Source organism: Mauremys reevesii, linkage group 7 (genome assembly GCF_016161935.1).
Source record: "Mauremys reevesii isolate NIE-2019 linkage group 7, ASM1616193v1, whole genome shotgun sequence".
NCBI lineage: Eukaryota > Metazoa > Chordata > Testudines > Geoemydidae > Mauremys > Mauremys reevesii.
In genome coordinates this window covers 110,713,647-110,731,736 of record NC_052629.1, presented here as the reverse complement: position 1 = coordinate 110,731,736, position 18,090 = coordinate 110,713,647, and the positions used below count along the sequence as shown (strand labels likewise).

General features: G+C 44.6%; 1 protein-coding gene across 10 annotated transcripts in view; it reads left to right on the top strand.

Annotated features, from left to right (window-relative positions):
* The window catches only part of GRM7 (glutamate metabotropic receptor 7), a 1,280,044-nt gene that overhangs the window by 179,897 nt on the left and 1,082,057 nt on the right, over positions 1-18,090 (top strand). For 5 of the 10 annotated variants that reach the window (XM_039481464.1, XM_039481463.1, XM_039481465.1 and 2 more), the window contains 2 exons: positions 10,465-10,561; positions 14,030-14,145. The gene's annotated coding sequence lies outside the window, so the exon portion shown is untranslated. The remainder of the gene's footprint in view (positions 1-10,464; positions 10,562-14,029; positions 14,146-18,090) is intronic. The other 5 variants (XM_039481474.1, XM_039481469.1, XM_039481471.1 and 2 more) reach the window with 1 other exon arrangement.

Sequence of the window (18,090 nt, the reverse complement as noted above, 5' to 3'; positions counted from 1 at the left end):
CTATAGTGCTGTGAGCGTACCTAGCACTGTACCATAGAGAAGTTGTCAAAGAACTTTCAATCTATGAGCCTGTTCTTACAAGGTGCTAAATAACCTCCACTTGCATTGTCTTCCATGTCATAGTTAATTCCCTTTGAAGTCAGGGTGTTGAGAAGCTTTCAAGATTGGGTTTGGCTCAGTTCTTGCTGTGTTGCCTACCACTGGCACTTGGATAGTTCTGCTAATAGTAAGGATTGTACTGAAATTCTTCTGCTTCAATAGCACAGGTCTGTATTATTTAAACCTCCCACATATTATAGCTGTACAGAGCCTATGACACAAAGTTGAGTGGTTATGATTCCACCCAGTTAGATGGCAATGATACACTTACAGATTATCCTGCTCACTGCAAACTTCCTTTGTTAGATAAAGGACATAAGGGGTTCATAGGAGGTTCAGATCTCACTTCTAAAACCAATATAACAAATCCCATGAACAGGACAGGTTGCATGGTTGTTACTATGCAGCTTGCTATGGTCAATCAGAACTTAATGGTGACAGAAATCAGGTTCTCCTGCTTCAAAAGCACAGGCAATTTCACAGAGGTAAAGGAAAATCTCTTACCTGTTAGCAGTAAAGTGCATATGACACACAGTTTTTATTCCATTCAGGAGAAGACATTGGTACTCATACACAGTAGACACTTTATTGCAATATTAAAATAGAAATAAATTACAATTCTATACAATTGTTTACAAAAATGTTTTGTTATTCTCTTAGAATGAAAAGCAATTCGATTGCTTCAGGGTCTGTATGAGGAGATAAAATGCCATTGAAATTCCTTAAGGTTTGCAGTCAAACAAAATTTATAAATAATGGATTACGTGTAATAATGAATAAAGAATGAAACAAAATATTATTTTTCAGCATCTGAAGCTGCTGTTGACTAATACTTGTCTAAACAGCTTACAGTCCTTTCCCTTGAGAATTATAGCATGGGAAGAAATAAAATTGGATAATCTGTAAACCATGGAAGGATGGATTGAAAATTTCTCTGAGGGATGTATAGGCTCCTTTGCAATTTTATGAATGGCAACAAAAAGGAACTGCCTTTGCATGTGAACACACATGACATCTGAAATGGTGATGTATTCAATATTTTCTCTCCTAGTGACAATAATGTCATGAACAGGTCTTGCATAGACATAAAGGCAGAAGAGAATCAATATCCGTCAACGAAGCCATCTGCGTGTAGTGGATTTTATATAATATAAACTTGCTTTCTGTCTTATCCCCTTCATAGGGTTAATTATGTACACAGAAGGAACACAGAACCGCTTTCTCTTTATCTGTACAATTAATTGAATGTAACACTAGACAAAGACCAAATTCAGCCAGCCCCAGCATAGGAAGGCACAATACTCTTGGTTGTCAATGAGAGCTGTGCCTGCTTACTCTAGGGTTGAAGTTGGCCGCGTGTGGAGTCTGTCAAAGTGCAGAATCATATACTTGGGTGGGGGGGGAATCCAAACACCATTATCTGCATTTTTAATTTATTTGACCATTTATGCTGTTTGTTTACTGTTTACATTTCACTCATCAAGGACAGATAAACTAGATTATTCAATTTCTTTTCCAGCTGTTATAGAGGGCTGTGTTTGCTTTGACCTCAGAGGTAGATACACAAACTGGTCACTTTTTAAAGGAAAGGGGGAGGGATAGCTCAGTGGTTTGAGTATTGGCCTCCTAAACCCAGGAGTGTGAGTTCAATCCTTGAGTGGGCCATTTAGGGAACTGGGGTAAGGATCTGTCTGGGGATTGGTCCTGCTTTGAGCAGCTGGTTAGACTAGATGACCTTCTCAGGTCCCTTCTAGTGTTGATATTCTATGTCATTTATACCTACTAACTTTGCACTGTTAATAGACATCCCCTGGCTTTGGCTCAGAAAGGTTATAGCTCCTGGGCCACGCTAACCCGGTGCTTTCAAGTTTAAAGGTGTCTGAAAACAATTTCTGGTCTACTGCATCTTTTCTTGTATTCCAAACAAATTCAGGTCTTCCCAGTCATTGAAAAATAAACCTGGAGGAAATTGTCTCCCCACATAAAGGCCATATGCGCTCTGCTGTAGACCAGTTGGAGTTCTGTCCTCTTCTAGATATCCCCATCCCTTGTATGCAAATGTGACTTGTTTCATGTTGCTTCATGACGATTCTCTGTTTGAATGAGTTTCCTGATGCATTTTTCTGGCATGATCCTTTCCTCTGACGGAGCACCTGCGGCTTTTACATTTGTGCCACATATATTCTGACATCCTGTATTGTCTCAGTGGGGTTTTTAAGTGCCCGTGGCAATACACGGAGCCTTTCTGACAGGAGCAAGTGCCTGTGAACTGTGTTCTCCTTTCCTGGGTGTTCTCTGGGCACATAGGCATGAAAAGTGATAAATGCTAAATGCAAAAAGCCATATGGCAGCCAAGTGGCAGTGCTGTCACTGCATTCAGAGACACAACTTAGTGTTAAACAGGGGACCCATCTAAGTCTATCAGTGTTTGGAAGGGTCTGATTAATGTGTGAGCCAGTACAAAAAGTCATTTTAATAGATGGGCATGTCAGTGAGAAGCCTTGAAACTGCATATGTGCATAACAATACCTATTTATATTCTTTTCTCTGCAATAAACAACTGTTCTAGGATTTCCAGTTTCACTGAAGTTTTGTTTGTTTTTTTTTGTTAAATCTGCTCATGGATCAAAATAAATGCACTTTTTAACAACCTCCCAACTTGCTCAGAAAAAGAATTTGACACGTTCTATTTAAGCCCTGCAGTCTTGAGAAAATTACTGGGGAGTAATTAATAAATCAGTTACCTGGGGTCTTATCCTTCCAGGTGCAAATGCCTCCTGTGAGGTGTTTGAATGGTTTTGCTTCGCGTTGAGTTAAATTGTTGTTTTTTCTTTGTAGATCTTCCATGTGATTTGACAGATTTTCTGCTCTTCAAATCTGAATTATGCTTGTAAATACAAAACATCCTCTAGACTAGTGAATATGTTTCCATTCATTATAAATATGGCCAGCAGGGACCACTGAACTTTCACCGTATTAGGCAAATGTACATCTTCATGTATGTAATTTAATAGAAAGATTTCCTTCCATAAGGTTCTTCAGCCAGAGGTGTAAGTTTGTTGTTCGCACATACATTGTCATGAATTCATATGTAAATCAGTGAGTCTGACAAACTGGTATACAAATCATTTTAAATAGTAGAGAAGCTACACACTTAACTTTCCAGGCCATCATGGACTTGTGCTCAATAATGCACTCAGGTCATTGAAATGAAACATCTCTCAGATGTTCCCGGTGCGTGACCGATAGATGGAAATGAAAGGAAAGCTCCAGGCCAATGGGAGCTGCGGGAAGCGGCGTGGGCCGAGGGACATACTGGCTGCCGCTTCCAGCAGCTCCCATTGGCCTGGAGCAGCGAACCACGGCCAGCGGGAGTTGCGATCGGCTGAACCTGCAGATGTGGCAGGTAAACAAACCGGCCCGGCTCCCCAGGGGCTTTCCCTGCACAAGCGGCGGAACAAGTTTGGGAACCACTGGTCTAGTTAAAATAGTTCTCTATTATATGTTACAGCCCCTGCTGCCACCCTCTTCTCTCTACTGGAATAGCAGCATTTCCCCTTTCCTTTTCTGCTGCTCAGCTTCTGAGGCCTGTCTTCACTATGGGGAAAAAAAAGTTACCTAATTCTAGGTAAAATCTTAGTGAAGATCCTCATAGTTTTAACACAAGTTAGCAGCTTGAGTAATAAACTAGGCTCCCCCGGAGTCTTTAACTTGACCTGTTAACTCATATGAAAACTATAAATTGCCTTGTCTTTAAAGGCTTTTACCTTGTGTTCATTACCTCGAGTTCTCTCTTTTTTCATAGTGAAGACAAGGCCTAACAGACATGTCAAAATTCTTGTTCTCCCTGGCTCCACCAGTTCTGGCAGCACGTCTAGCAGCCCCTTTCTTATCTGCTGTGAGGAAGGAGCAATTTGTCCCCTTCTACTATTTGCATATTAATTTTTATGAATAATTAGAGCTCTTGCAGCTAGAGCAGAAACATTCTTTACTAGTTAGGATTGGTGGGGGCTGGGGGGGAGGGAAGGTAGGAGATGGGGATCTTGGGTTGTGTTCTTGACTCTGCCACTGACCAACTGTGTGATCTTGGACACTTAAAATTTCTATTCCTCTGTTTATTCATCTGTAAAATGGGGATAGTAATGCTTATATGCCTTACAGGGGCGCTATGGGATATAATTAATAATTATAATTATATATATTAATAATTATATGTGTAAAGGACTTTGAGATCTTTGGATGAAAAGCAGCGTACAAATGCAAATTTTTATTAAGCTAGATCCTTCAGATATATTGCTAGAAGAGGATTGATGCAGCCGTGCATTTATCTCATGACTGTAGCTTGGAATGCATTATGCATGTACCCCGCTTGTGTAGCAATGTGCAAGCGACAGGGTCCTCTCTTACAGAAGCCTCCCCTAGGGAACGTCATGCCTAGTTGTGCTGAAATATGGGCTTACCTGAGGGATGGCACAGGTTAACCCCTATTTCTTTGCACCTCCTGCTTTTATTTATTGTCTTGCTAGAGGTTTTAAAAGAACCTGTCAGGCAAAATAAAAATTGAGAAGAAAATAATGTGGTTGTGTGCTCTGTAGAAGTGCAGGGCCAATGAAGAGGGCACACTTTGTATGGCTCCCTGGAGAGCTGAATAAATTGCTTTTTGTAGCAAGAGTGGAAAATTACATTGAAAGAGGAATGGGTGAATGTGTTTTGCTTAATTCTAAACTCCACTTGAATGTTGTAGGTTGCAAGTTAGGAACAGATTTCAAATCTTTTGGGGTTCATGTTATTCTAGGAATCCCCACACGCTCCATTAAAAAAGGAAGTGCAGTTTTGTGGTTAAGGTACTGGCCTCAGGAGATGTGCATTCCATTCCCAGCCGTGACACAGATTTGCTGTATGATTTAGGTGGGACACTCAGGCCTTGCTTACGTGTTTGATGGATTTGGGGCCTTAATCTTGCTGCGTCTGGATTTCCCTTCAGTAAAGTGAGGATAATATTGCTTCCTTTCCTTCTGCCCTTTATCTGCCTTGTATATTTAGTTTGTAACCACTTTGGAACAAGGGTTGTTTCTTACTATATGTACGTACAGTATAATACCTAGCCTAGCACAATGGGATCTTGATTTCAATTAGGGCCATGAGGTGCTTCTGTAATTCAGATAGTAGTAGACTACCCTGTGCATAGACTCTCCTTCCTAACCCAGAGGATTAGCCAGAATGATAACCATCCTATGGAAGACACCTGGAAAGATTTGACAATTCGAGACTCCATGAGGCTCACTCAGGCTGACACAGAGCCTTTCAGAGCGCTATATTCCCAATAACAGAAATGTTAGGTGGGAAGTAAGGTACCTGCATCAGTCCTAGTGGGGATGGAGTGAAAGTCAATTATACATGTACTCTGCTGAATAGGATGGGCATGTTTGCAGATGTTCCCTTAAGGACTTGTGAGGAGTCTCGTTTGCAGCAGGCAGCTGATTCCATAAGGCAGTGATCCCCAAACTTTTGAAGGTTGCACCCCCCTTTCTCCCTGTCTGTGTCCCCACCCCCAGAGTTGGGGCCAGGAGCAGGGCTGTGGGTCTGGGGCCAGAGGAGCGGTGGACATGGCCGGGGTAAGGGGTCTGGGGTCACAGCTGGGCGTGCGTCTGGGGCCAGAACCATGGCCGGGGCCAAGACTGGATGGCAAAATCAGAGCCTGGCAGCCAGGCCCGCCCCTGCCCCCCAGCCTCGGCCCCAGGCCGGGAACAGAACTGCAGCCAGGGGCCGAGGTTGGGAGCGGAGGCAGGAGTGGAGTCACAGCTGGGCCCCCCAGCCTGGTGTGGAGCTGCGCTGAGGATGGGGCCAGGTGCGGGGCTGGAGCAGAGCTGGGGGGTGGGACAGGGCTGGTGGTGCTCCCATCCCAACCCCCATTGGGCTAGCCCGGCCTGCTGTGCCCCGGGGTGTGCCCCACAGTTTAGGGACCTCTGCCATAAGGGAATGCATGTGCACACGTGTGTCATATGTATGTACATGTATAGGATTATAGTTGTGCGTGTGTATATATACCATATAAATCTGGGTGTATGTATGTACACACACTCTTGTATTAAGAGTTTAGATAGGAAAGATGGGGGATGGGTTCATTTTGTGTTGTTTGAGGACTATGGCTGAAGCAAGCCTGTTTCCTTAGGTCTGAGCCTTAAAAGGGTAGGATACCTTTTTCCAATCGCTTCTGTTTTAAAATGAAATACACCACAAAGATATGTTTGAACTCACCTTCCACATGCAGAATTCCTCTTAACCTACCCACCACTCTGGCATGCCAGAGAGATGCAGCTCGGCACTGAGGCTCTGATGCTGCAAATTGCTCCACGTTGTTCTTCTGTGCTTACGTTTACCTTAATGGGGCTTCAACGTGGATCAGTGCCCTAGCAATTGATTTGTTGGGATCATTTATTTTCCCCATTTTTCCAGCTGCTGTGTGACTTGACCAATTATTTCTCAATGCTTGGTGGGGAAAACAGTCTTTGCTTATAAGTAAAAGTTTCTGAATTGCACCAGTGAAATGGGGGCCAGATTTAGCAAGAATCCAAAATGAACCAGATTTTTTTAGGTAAAGTTTTATTTGAAATGACTTTTCAAATAGAAAAGAGAAAAAAGGGTAACTCCACTGACATTGTAATGGAACTTACCCTGACATTTTAAGAGTCCATAGCAGCTGATGTGATATGTCAGTGAAATGGTATTTGCCATTTTCACTGACATCATGTATTGGCTCTTGTGGGAGGAATGCAGAAACAGTAAAAGTCTTGGTCTGTTATAAAATGCTGTAGGACAGAACTCAGGTAAAATGTTACCCTGGAATCTTCATTTTTTTTTCTCTTAAGTCATTCTGCTGTGAACCAGTGTCAGCTGTGACTCTCATGTTTTGTGAAGATGGGCAGGAGTCAGGAATTTCAGATAATTTATTATCTCTGTAGCACCAAGGAAGGGTTTAGGTGCTTCACAGACAAATAAGGAAACAAGGTATCTGCTCTGAAATGTTTAGTCTCTAAACTGCCATACAGAAGCACATTACAAATTATATGTTGGATTCACCATGTCTAGTCACTTACTGTGTGCAAATGTAAGCCACTCAAGCTGTCACTGTTGTACATCCACTTTGCACAGATGGTAATGATTACACAACGTGCAAGGCACTGGAAAATCAGACCTTCTAGTCTAATCAGGCCCTCTCCCCCACTGCTTGAAATTCAGCTACTTCTGAAGTGGATGATAGCAACTAGCAAATGTTAATGGGACAAAGGGACACTTTTTGGCAAAGACCATTTGTGCAAACACCTTCTCTTAGTGAAACTGACATACTTTAAGGGCCAGGAACTCAGTTTTTAAGGTTTCATCTGAAATGTTTCTCCACATTCATGCTGTAAGCTGCATGGACCCTGATTTACCTATCTTGGAAGGTTAAAGTGACCGGCTCCATAGAATAGGTTAGATTTAGATTATACAGAGTGATAGACTCAACAGGGACTGAAATCTGTGGGCCCTGTCTCGTACCCAGTAAGGTCAATACCAAAACTCCCATTGGAGTTAGTGGGTGCAAGACTGAGCCCACTGGTCCTAGGTACTGATTTTGGAATTTCAGTCCCATTTATCACACTATTGTAGAGGGACCAAAATGGAAACCCTTCATCTCAACCTCTCCAAACCTGGGGAATGTTCAGATTCAGTTAGTGGCTGTCAGGCTCTGTAGGTCTTGGATCCAGGTCCATGGAGGGTCCTGGGAGTCGTCACACTCCAACCCTCTACAGACAGCATCTGGGACTGGGGTCCGTGAAGCCCAACCTGGGGCCAAACTCTGTCCCTGTTGCTCTGATTGGGAGACCTCCAAGGCTCCTGATTAGGCCACAGCCCCTATTTAAGACCATAATCCTTGAATCTTCCAGATGGGCCTGATTCTCCACCATCTAACAGCCGTTTGTAATAGTCATCTGCATCTATGCAAAGTGAGTGTACAATGGTAGCACAGTGTTCCACAGTGATCTGTAAAGCGCCTGCTGCAGGTGCAAATGGTATCTTCCTAGAGGAACTTTCTTCTTAAGGGGGTTTGACTCCTTGGTGGGGGCTAATCTGTCTCGTTCTGATCAGTTATTGTGAAGCAGCATTTACACTCCTTAAGTAGTAGGCAGATACCTGTTATCAGGGCAGCCCTAAGGAGTGATCGTCTGATATCCTACTTGGGAGAAAATGGGTTTCTGCATCACGGGTCTATTTTGAACAACAGCATCGGTGGTTCCTTCGTCTCTCTGCTTTGGCTCTAGTTCAGTGGTTCTCAAAGCCGGTCCGCCGCTTGTTCAGGGAAAGCCCCTGGCGGGCTGGGCTGGTTTGTTTACCTGCTGCGTCTGCAGGTCCACCCGATCGTGGCTTCCACTGGCGCGGTTCGCCGCTCCAGGCCAATAGGGGCTGCAGGAAAGGCGGCCAGCACATCCCTTGGCCCATGCCGCTTCCCGCAGCCCCCTTTGGACTGGAGCGGCGAACTGCGGCCAGTGGGAGCTGCGGTTGGCCAAATCTGTGGACATGGCAGGTAAACAAACTGGCCCGGCCCGTCAGGGGCTTCCCCTGAACAAGCGGCAGACCGGCTTTGAGAACCACTGCTCTAGTTGACTTTTGTTGCCATGGACGAACACTTTCCATTCTACATTTTCCTGGAGGATGCCAGTCATTGCTCTCACCGTGAAGACTAAAGGTGGGATAGGCTTTGGGAATCCAACCTGACTGTACATTAAGAAGATGGAAAAATAGGCTAATAAAATAATATACAGACCACAATTGAAACACAGATGGATAAATCCTGCCTCTGCAGTGATTCCCCAGGCAGAGGAACTGCTACATTTCCACAGCTCAGGGGGAAGACAGGACTCCCTGGTGCCATGGAGGATTTTGTCCCTCCTCCATGGTTCCGTGAGCTCTGTGTGCAGCAGCAGAGAGAGGCAGGTGGAGTTGGGACATGGGCAGCCCAAAAGATCAGTGTAGGCCAGTCTGGCCAATCTACTTCTATATGGATCCTTCCATCCTCCTCCACCCTTAGGAGAGTCACATAAGGCTCCATGGAGGCTATTCTAGTCCAGCTGTCTGGTGTGTTCCATATCCAAACATCTTCCATAACCACCAAGATTTAAAAAACAAAAAACAAAAAAAACCTCCTTGAAGCACTCGCTTTCTATTGCCTCATCATCACATGAAGGCACTGAATCCACTCAGCATCCCAGGTCTCCTCCATCTAAATGTAATGACCTTCTGCTGGCTTCAGAGAATTTATATGTGAATTTATATTTAACAACTGCCATTACAATTCAGCAATTTGTTGGTTCTTTGCTTAGAATATCCAAAATGATATTGTCAGTTTAGACAGTGATCTAGGTCTACAGCCATGTCCCTGGCAAATCTACAAATAGGCTGTTTGAAAATGTTATGGCTGAATGCAAAACATTCTCGTAGAATGGCTGAGGTGTACATCTTTCACCCATTACTTTAGCACGAAGCCCATATTATACAAATGACAGCTGCTATAAATACAGAGAGATACAGTTATCCTTGTTTGGTATTCTATGAATCCAGTACACTACTAGTGAAGTTCTGGCTATGCTATTTAGAGCAGGGGTTCTCAACCTTTTTTTTTTTCTGAGCAGGGGCAGCTCCAGGCCCCAGCACGCCAAGCGCGTGCTTGGGGCGGCATGCTGCGGGGGGCACTCTGCTGGTCGCCGGGAGGGCAGCAGGCGGCTCTGGTGGACCTCCCGCAGGCGTGCCTGCGGAGGGTCCGCTGGTCCCGCGGCTTCGGTGGAGCATCCACAGGTAAGCCTGCGGGAGGTCCACCGGAGCCGCGGGACCGGCGACCGGCGGAGCGCCCCCTGCTGCGTGCCGCCGTGCTTGGGGCGGCGAAATGGCTAGAGCTGCCCCTGTTTCTGAGACTCCCCTAACATGCTATACAAATTCCATTGCCATAACAACTGTTTTTTCTGCATATCCAGTAGCCAGGGCCAGTGTTAGGAGGTAGCAACCAGGGCAATTGCCCGGGGATCCACACCACAGGGGGCCCACAAAGCTAAGTTGCTTGGCTTCGGTTTTCAGCCCTGGGCTCCAGCGAGTCTAAAGCCAATCCTGCTCTCTGGTTTATTTTGCTGGACCCCCTGAAACCTGCTTGTAGCCCCGCAGGGAATCCCGGACCGCTGGCTGAGAACTGCTAATTTAGAGGGACATTGCCAGATGTTTCCCAGAGATTTTTCCTTTCCGTCGTACCCTCCTGGAATTTGACAATTCATTTGGTTTCTGTGCTGGATTTACCCTCTGTTTACACAGTGTTTTTGTTTTTGCTACTTTTTTCAGCTTGCTTCCTGCAAAATACGACCCTCTGGCAGCTTTTGTGTGTTGTGCACAAGCATGAACAAATCATGAATGATGTCTGCAAAGGTGTACACAGCAGGTAAACCAGATTGTGGCTTTATGCCATAGGTTGCATTGTATGTGTAAAGGGCCCATACTGTAGCAGAAGCCCTCGGAAGGTATTCTGGATGACTTAGCAAGAATTCATCCAGGCGTTTTATGGGTAGCCACGACTGGAATGGGTGATCTACCACTCTTCCAAAGGATGTTGTACACATCCCCCATGTGACAGATCAGCTCTGAGTGGGTTGGAGTTACGGTGCTCTTTGAGGGAGACTGTCAAGTTGGCACAGCCCCTCCTCTCTCTAGCTTGCACAGGGCTGCATAAGCAGGTTGGCTTCTTACCCCTTTCCCACTCTTCCATATCCATGAAGGGCAGCTGTAATCTGCCCTGTAGGATCTTCTTTATAAGCACACTACATCGGGCCAATCCTGCATTCTAGGAATGCAAGAAGAGGCTCTAAGTTTGCAACACACAGTCCATCAAGAAAGGCACATTTCTTAGAACCACATTTACAATATACAAACTTGCCTGTCTGTGGAACATCTCTTCCTTAAGTCAGAATACTAAGATGCCAGTGGAAGAGATACATTACTTACCATATATCTCGAAATGCACACAGCCAGCCAGAAATGGAAGGCACTTCCAAATACATAAAAATAGATTACTTTCAATTTCATCCTCCCTGCATATCGGTGTCTGAAATTGCTTGTAAATTCCAACTAACTAGAATTTCTCACCCCCACAAAATTAACATTTATATTTCAGGAGCATTGCTGGTGGTTTGCTAATATTTGGATTCATTTAGCTTAGTCATCTTAATCACTTTAAAATTCCTTTTTGGCACCATAGAATTAAGACACAATCAGTGCTGGGAAGAAACTGGCAGAAAATGTAAATATAAAGTTTAATGCAAAATAGAAAGACGTTTTCTCAACAGAGTTATTTTTCTGGCCCCCTCCAAACAATCAAATGGATAAACCAAAATGGAATCACTCGTTCTTATGATATGAATCCATGAAATTTTTTATTACTTGCTCAGATATTTATATTTTGTTTTCAGCTTCACATCAGAACGTCTCACCGTCTGTTGGGTTTCTCAGTTCAGGCTTGTCTGTATTGTCCTCTTCTTCCCACCTGTGTTTTGTATCTTGCTTGGTCATTTTTCAGCCTCTTTCTTGCCCTCTAGAGATCAGTTGGACACTAGGGTTACAGGGCCCAGATATGTTCTGCTTGGGTCAAACTTTCTCAATTGAGAGACCTCGGTTCATGTTTCTCTTGGTTGCACTGCAAATCCTATTTACTTTTTCTGGGTGGATGGGTTGAGTGGTGCAAGGTGTGTAATGGGTGTTAACTCAGGGCTAACTATTATTATTTATTATTTCTATTACCATAGTGCTGAGGAGTCATAGACCAAGAACCCCATTGCGCTAGGTGCTGTACAAACACAAAACAAAGAGCTGGTCCCTCTGGCCAGATTACTCAGCACCCATCATTGCTCTCAGATGTCCAGAAGAGATTGGTTGCTGTTTTGGCACCCAAAGGAAGTGGCTACATTTTCAAAAGTGTTTACCATCCTATAGCTCTAGTGTGTGTGTTTTTGTTTGTTTGTTTTTTGAAAATTTGGCCACTTGTCTGCTGCCTCAATGGGTCCTCAAGACTGCTGAGTAGAGTTGGTCAGAAAGTTCTTCTTTCCATGGAAAAATTTGATGAAGCTAGAGCTTTGGGCTTTCAGTTTTCTGTTGAAAAATGGAGCTCAAAAATTTTCCATTAAAAAAAATATATATGTGTGTGTGTGTGTTTAGTTGTGCTTATGTTTCTAGAACTTTGCAGAGCTGTGTTTTTTAAAAAGCTCAGTTTATCACCTACTTTATCCCGCCATTAAAGCTATTGTATATTTTGTAAAATTAAACCTATCTAGGTTGGAGGGGAGAGGGAGATGCTGTTCTTGGGATTGTGTGCAGGAATAAGTTCAGGCATTGAAGTATTTGTTATGTTGTTTCACTCTCTACTTTACAAAAAGAAGCAAAGCTCTTTGTTAGTTAAATTTGCCCTGCAGATTTCTCAGTGTTTCCATGGTATCTAGACAGAAGCTCATTTTAATTTTTAAATTGGTTCAGTCATTAGTGAGCCTATCCCAAGTCAGACTTGCAGGAAGGTTAAGCAGAATGTGTTGATTTGTCAATTGGTTGGCGCACAGATGTTGCCTACTGTGAATGGAGACTGCTGCGTCTGGCAGGATGCAATTACACAGTGTTTCCTCTGGATATGAAGTGGTCCAGAGAGGTTTGAAGTGGAGAGAGTTATGCACCTGGATGGCCATCTCTCTGCAGCGAGAATTAAAGGGTGTGTTTCAGGCCTACTCTAGTCGTAATTATTTTCCCATGCTCAGGCATAGATTATGAAATGCATTTCCTACCAGAGAGCAATTCCGCCCTGTCTCAACTTAAAAAGAATCAAAATTAATTTTCTTTTTATATGACTAAAAATGCCTATATTTGAGATTGTTATATTAATATTCATAGTAGAGTGTGGAGAATACACATGATACAGTGCATAGGTAAATCCTAAACCAAGCCAAATCATGGCAGATGAAGGGGAGTTAAGGCAGCACATCATTAGCAGTGCCTTTTATAAAGCCCTGCTCTGCCACCCCATCTATTAATTAGCTTTAACATGTGTCTCAAGAGCCAAACTCATGTGGAACAAAGCAGCATGGAAACAGCTTCTGGCTATGGAGTGAGACTGTGTTGAGGAAAGAAGCTCATCAAAGCCACAGATGGAGTGGGGCTGTTATCACAGATATCCCTTCACTTCACTCTCCCCTTCTCCCACACACGGATTTTTAAAATAGCATCCAGAAAGGATTTTGGGAAGTAGGGGATGTTTTTCATGTTCTGTGATGGGAGGGCTTTTTACACAAAGATTTCAGCAAGATACAAAAAATGTCCCTCTAAGCACGTCGTTTAATGTGTGCCACTATTTCAGTTATATTTGTACACCTCCCAACCAATCGTGCAGGCGTAGGGAGCAGACCTGCCATGGGGTTTGCAATGTGGCACGGCCATGAGACATGTATTGAGGACAAAGATAAATTAAACAGAAGATCTTATAAAACCTTATTGTGGGGGTCTTACTATTCCCGATTCCTCATGGTTTGTTTTTAATGTCTTAGTTGTGTTAGATTACTCATTCCATTGAGAGAGCTACAACTGTATTGAGCATCTGAATCAAGGATGGGCAAAACCAGACCTGACACATGCAGAGTGAAAGATGCGTCTTATGCTATTATTTTGGAATAGTCATTTTAAAAGATATAAAACAGCAGGATTTATGACTACTCATGAAGCACAAATGTATTATGGAATTCAGGATTGGTTTGCAAAATATAATTCACTTTAAAAGGGGGCTAAATTCCTAATGGATATTGTTTGTTTCAAATAATCTGACCAGCACTGATCGTTTCCTTTGGATCCACTGAGGAAACCATGTGCTTATTTCTTACAGAGCTTGAAGAACCCATTCCCTTTAAGTCCAAAGTCCAAGCTGTTTTTGCAGACTTTGTCCAGGATCTACATCTACTGGAAGAGCAGAAGACTGAACTCCCATTTTCTAGCCCATAGGTAGGAATTGCTAAATTGCTATTCTGCAGATTTAGAAATACACATTTGAAGTAGAGATGACCTGAGGGGTGGTTTCTTGTTTTTTTTTTTTAATTTGGGTTTTGATTTACCTTGTGTCAAAGTTTAAGGCTACGGTCTGAGTCCAAAAAATTAAATTATATCGGATGATAGAAATCTTGTGAGAGCATGAGACTTTAGCTGCAATTGAAGCAGAAAAAACAGACAACTGACCCTAAAACCATAGTGGAGGATGTGACACTGGCAGATCAGGGGCCAGCTCATGCCAAGGCCCCAGGCCTCTGAACACATACAAATGTAAAGCTGGAAATCAGTCTTCTTTACCTGCGTGTTAGCATTATCAAAATAGATATTGGCTGTTAAGCTCATAAGAACATGTTTAGTGTTTAGACTTTATAAAATGCATGTGGGATGCTGCTTGCTCGCTTATAACCTCTGTAGCACATGGTGTACGGTTATATTGAGTGTTTGCACTGTAAATCTCTGTAATTGTGTAACTCACCGAACAGGAAAAGAATAATTAATTGAGGTAAAATGTGCACCCTGCATCCAAAAATTGCCCATTGAAGGCAAATAAGGTATCGTGTAGCATCAAAGGACAAAGGCCCTGTGGACTGCATTCCTAAATCCCTCCAGGAAGGGGAGACCTACAGATGAACTCGTCCCATCAGTTTTGGACTCTGGAGTGGAGGGGATAAAAATTCTGGACAAGAAGAAACTGGATCTCTTTCATGCTGTCTGCAAGGACAAAGATTCCTAAACAAAAGCAACGAGATCCTCATGCTGCTTAGCATGGGTTAACCCCGAAAAGAAGATATTCAGTGCTGACAGATGATTATCTCTTTAGAATCACATACTGTAACTCATTTGCAGGGCCAGATTAACCTTTTGTGGGCCTGGCACCAAACATATTTGTGGGCCCCCATGGAGGCAATGGAGCATGGCGCAGGGAGGTCAGTCCCCAGACCGAGGGGCCAGCCAGGGGCATGGCATGTCAGGGGGGGCCCCACTCCACGCAGCCCAGTGTGAGGGCACTATTTACAAACCGGCAGTTGCCAGATGCACAGTGGCCCTGTGATGCCAGCATGTCCCTTCCCCTCAGGGGGGCAGGCCCATGCCACAGAGCCCCCCCACCCAACACCCCCCTGACTCCCTATGACTAGAGCCTCGCTGGACCCGCTATGCCCGCCGGACCCACACCTCCCCCAGAAATGCCCAGCGCCCTGCCCAGCACCCCCCTGCCCACAGCCCCACTACAACTGCCCAATACCCCACACAGAACCCCCCACTCCGTATTGCCCCAACACACACATCTTCCCTGCCCCCTCACAGCCCAGCACACGCACCCACCCAAACTCCCCAGAGACCCACTCCCCCATGCCCTACCTCCCGGCTGCACTCACCGGCCCTGCTGGGAGGTGACTGTGTCTGGTGGGCTGAGCCGGCAGCGCAGCCAGGGCTGGTCCGGGGGCCGGGAATCGCTCTGTCCCTTCAGGAGTGGTGCGATCAGCCAGGCTGTGGCCTGCCCCGGCTGGGCTCCCTCAAGACGTACTTGCCTGGAGGGGCCCAGACAAGCCCCCCACATCCCCCAGGCTGAGACTGGCCAGGCTTCTGCACCAGTCCCAGGCAGCTCAGCTCTGGGGAGACAGGCAGGGCCCCTCAGGCCTGGAGCCAGAGGTGCACTGGGGTCCTGCCAGGGGGCAGAGAGGAGCGAGGGGTTGGGGCCAGGGGCATAGAGGAGCCCTCGGCCAGCCAGCGGGCAGGCCACGAGGAGCAAGTGGTGGGCGAGGGGATCCAGTGGGGGTCTCGGGGCACAGTGCAACCGGAGCAGGCCGGGGCCTCTTCTGAGCAAGGGCCTGGCTCCATGGAGCCACTGGCACCATTGTAAACCTGGCACTGCTCATTTGTGCACCTATGTTGCCTGCTTTAACCTGAACATAACTTTTATTTTTTTTCCCTAGTTAATAAACATTTAGCTAGTTTATTACAGAATTGGCTACAGGCATTGCTTTTGGTATGAGATTTAAGGTACAAATTGACCTGGGGTAAGTGATTAGTCTCTTGGGACTGGGAACAACCTGAATATTTTTTATCTGTGGTGTATGCGACCATTTATCACATAGTCCGGCTTGCCTGGGTGGCAAGATAGACTAGAGTGTCTAAGGGGACTCTCTGGGACGCCATTATAAGACTAGTATCAGGAGGTAGCCGTGTTAGTCTGTATCCACAAAAACAACAAGGAGTCCGGTGGCACCTTAAAGACTAAGGGTACGTCTATACTAATCTAGACGCGATAGTTCGAACTCCGAACGCGCTCCCGTCGACTCCGGAACTCCACCACCGAGAATGGCGGTGGCGGAGTCGACGGGGGAGCCGCGGACTTCGATCCCGCGGCGTCTGGACGGGTGAGTACTTCGAACTAAGGTAGTTCAAGTTCAGCTACGCTATTCGACCCCCCCCCCCTTAGTGTAGACCAGGCCTAAGAGATTTATTTGGGCATAAGCTTTCGTGGGTAAAAAACCTCACTTCTTCAGAGGCATCTGAAGCTTATGCCCAAATAAATCTCTTAGTCTTTAAGGTGCCACCGGACTCCTTGTTGTCATTATAAGACTATTATAGTATTTTGGGAGTACACATTTACTGGGTTAGTGAAATCTAATTATAGAACATACAACTGATTTGGGGTGTCTGCTCTGTTTTATGACAGTCTGCCCTGAAGTTGGCGCACTCAGTCGTGAGCCATTCCAGATAGCCTGACACAGAGCATACCCCAAACCCTTCCTATGCTGAAACTTATGGGGGTGGGGGCACTAGTTGTGAGATTCTGCTTACCCATCTCCTATTCAGAGGTGCAATAACTAAGGATTGCTCTCTTAATATTTCTGAATCTCTAGATGTATGCAGGGTTCATTTCCATTCCAAATGATTTTTAAAGATCTTGCATCTTACACTTGTAAAGAAACTTGCTCTTCTTGCATCCTTGTAAAAGATCTGTGGAGAAAGAAACAGTGGCATTGCAGAGAAGTGACATCAACAACAATAACTTTGCATTACTTAGCCGTGCACTAACATAGCAGGAGTTGGACATATTGCCTGCAACTAAAAGTAATTATGAATTCTATTTGCCCCTAATTGCAAAGTATAGTTCAGTGCTAATCACACTGCTCCAAAATTAGCCTTGCTAGCAGAATGTATGAGGCTCAAATCCATCGAGACAGCAGCTAGCACTCTTACTCATGCTTCTTAAAATCTAATTTTCTCATTGTTGTTCTCCAGTACTCACGATTACACTGTACAGATTCATGAATGGCTATGAATTCTCGAGTCTCAGTCTGATATTCATTGTTAGATTAACACCTGTTCCTCTCCTTTTTGGGAATGTCACAGAAATCTTGTCTCCTATGATTTGAAATCAAATACGTTTTCCTGAGAAATCTGCACATCAAAAGAAAAAGGAAGATCCCCTCTTCCCTTTATACTTTGACAACAGATGCATGTCAAAATAATGTATAGAATCTGCAGTAGCTGTTTATTCTCCAGTGAGTTTATCAGTAAGCTAAAATGCTCCAATTGTTTGTATGGCAAAAGCTCATAAACCTGTGCTGAAGGTGTAGATTGTTGCCAGGGGCAGCATAGCACAGGATCAGCCTTGCAGCATCCAGAGAAGCATTTCCATAGAATCGTTACTCATCACCAGTCAAAGATGAGCAGCTATAAATTAATGCAGAACAAGTCCCACTAAAATCAGTGGAAGCTACAGCTTCCTGAATAGGGACAGACTTAAACTCAGGCTTAAGTAGTGTTCTCAGTTGGAGTCAGTGTTAGTAAGACTTGTACATGCATGCACCAAAAATGAGAATATAGTCCTTAGCATTCATGGTGGTAATCTCCCCGGTAATAAATGCTCAAAAATTGTGATAATCTTTT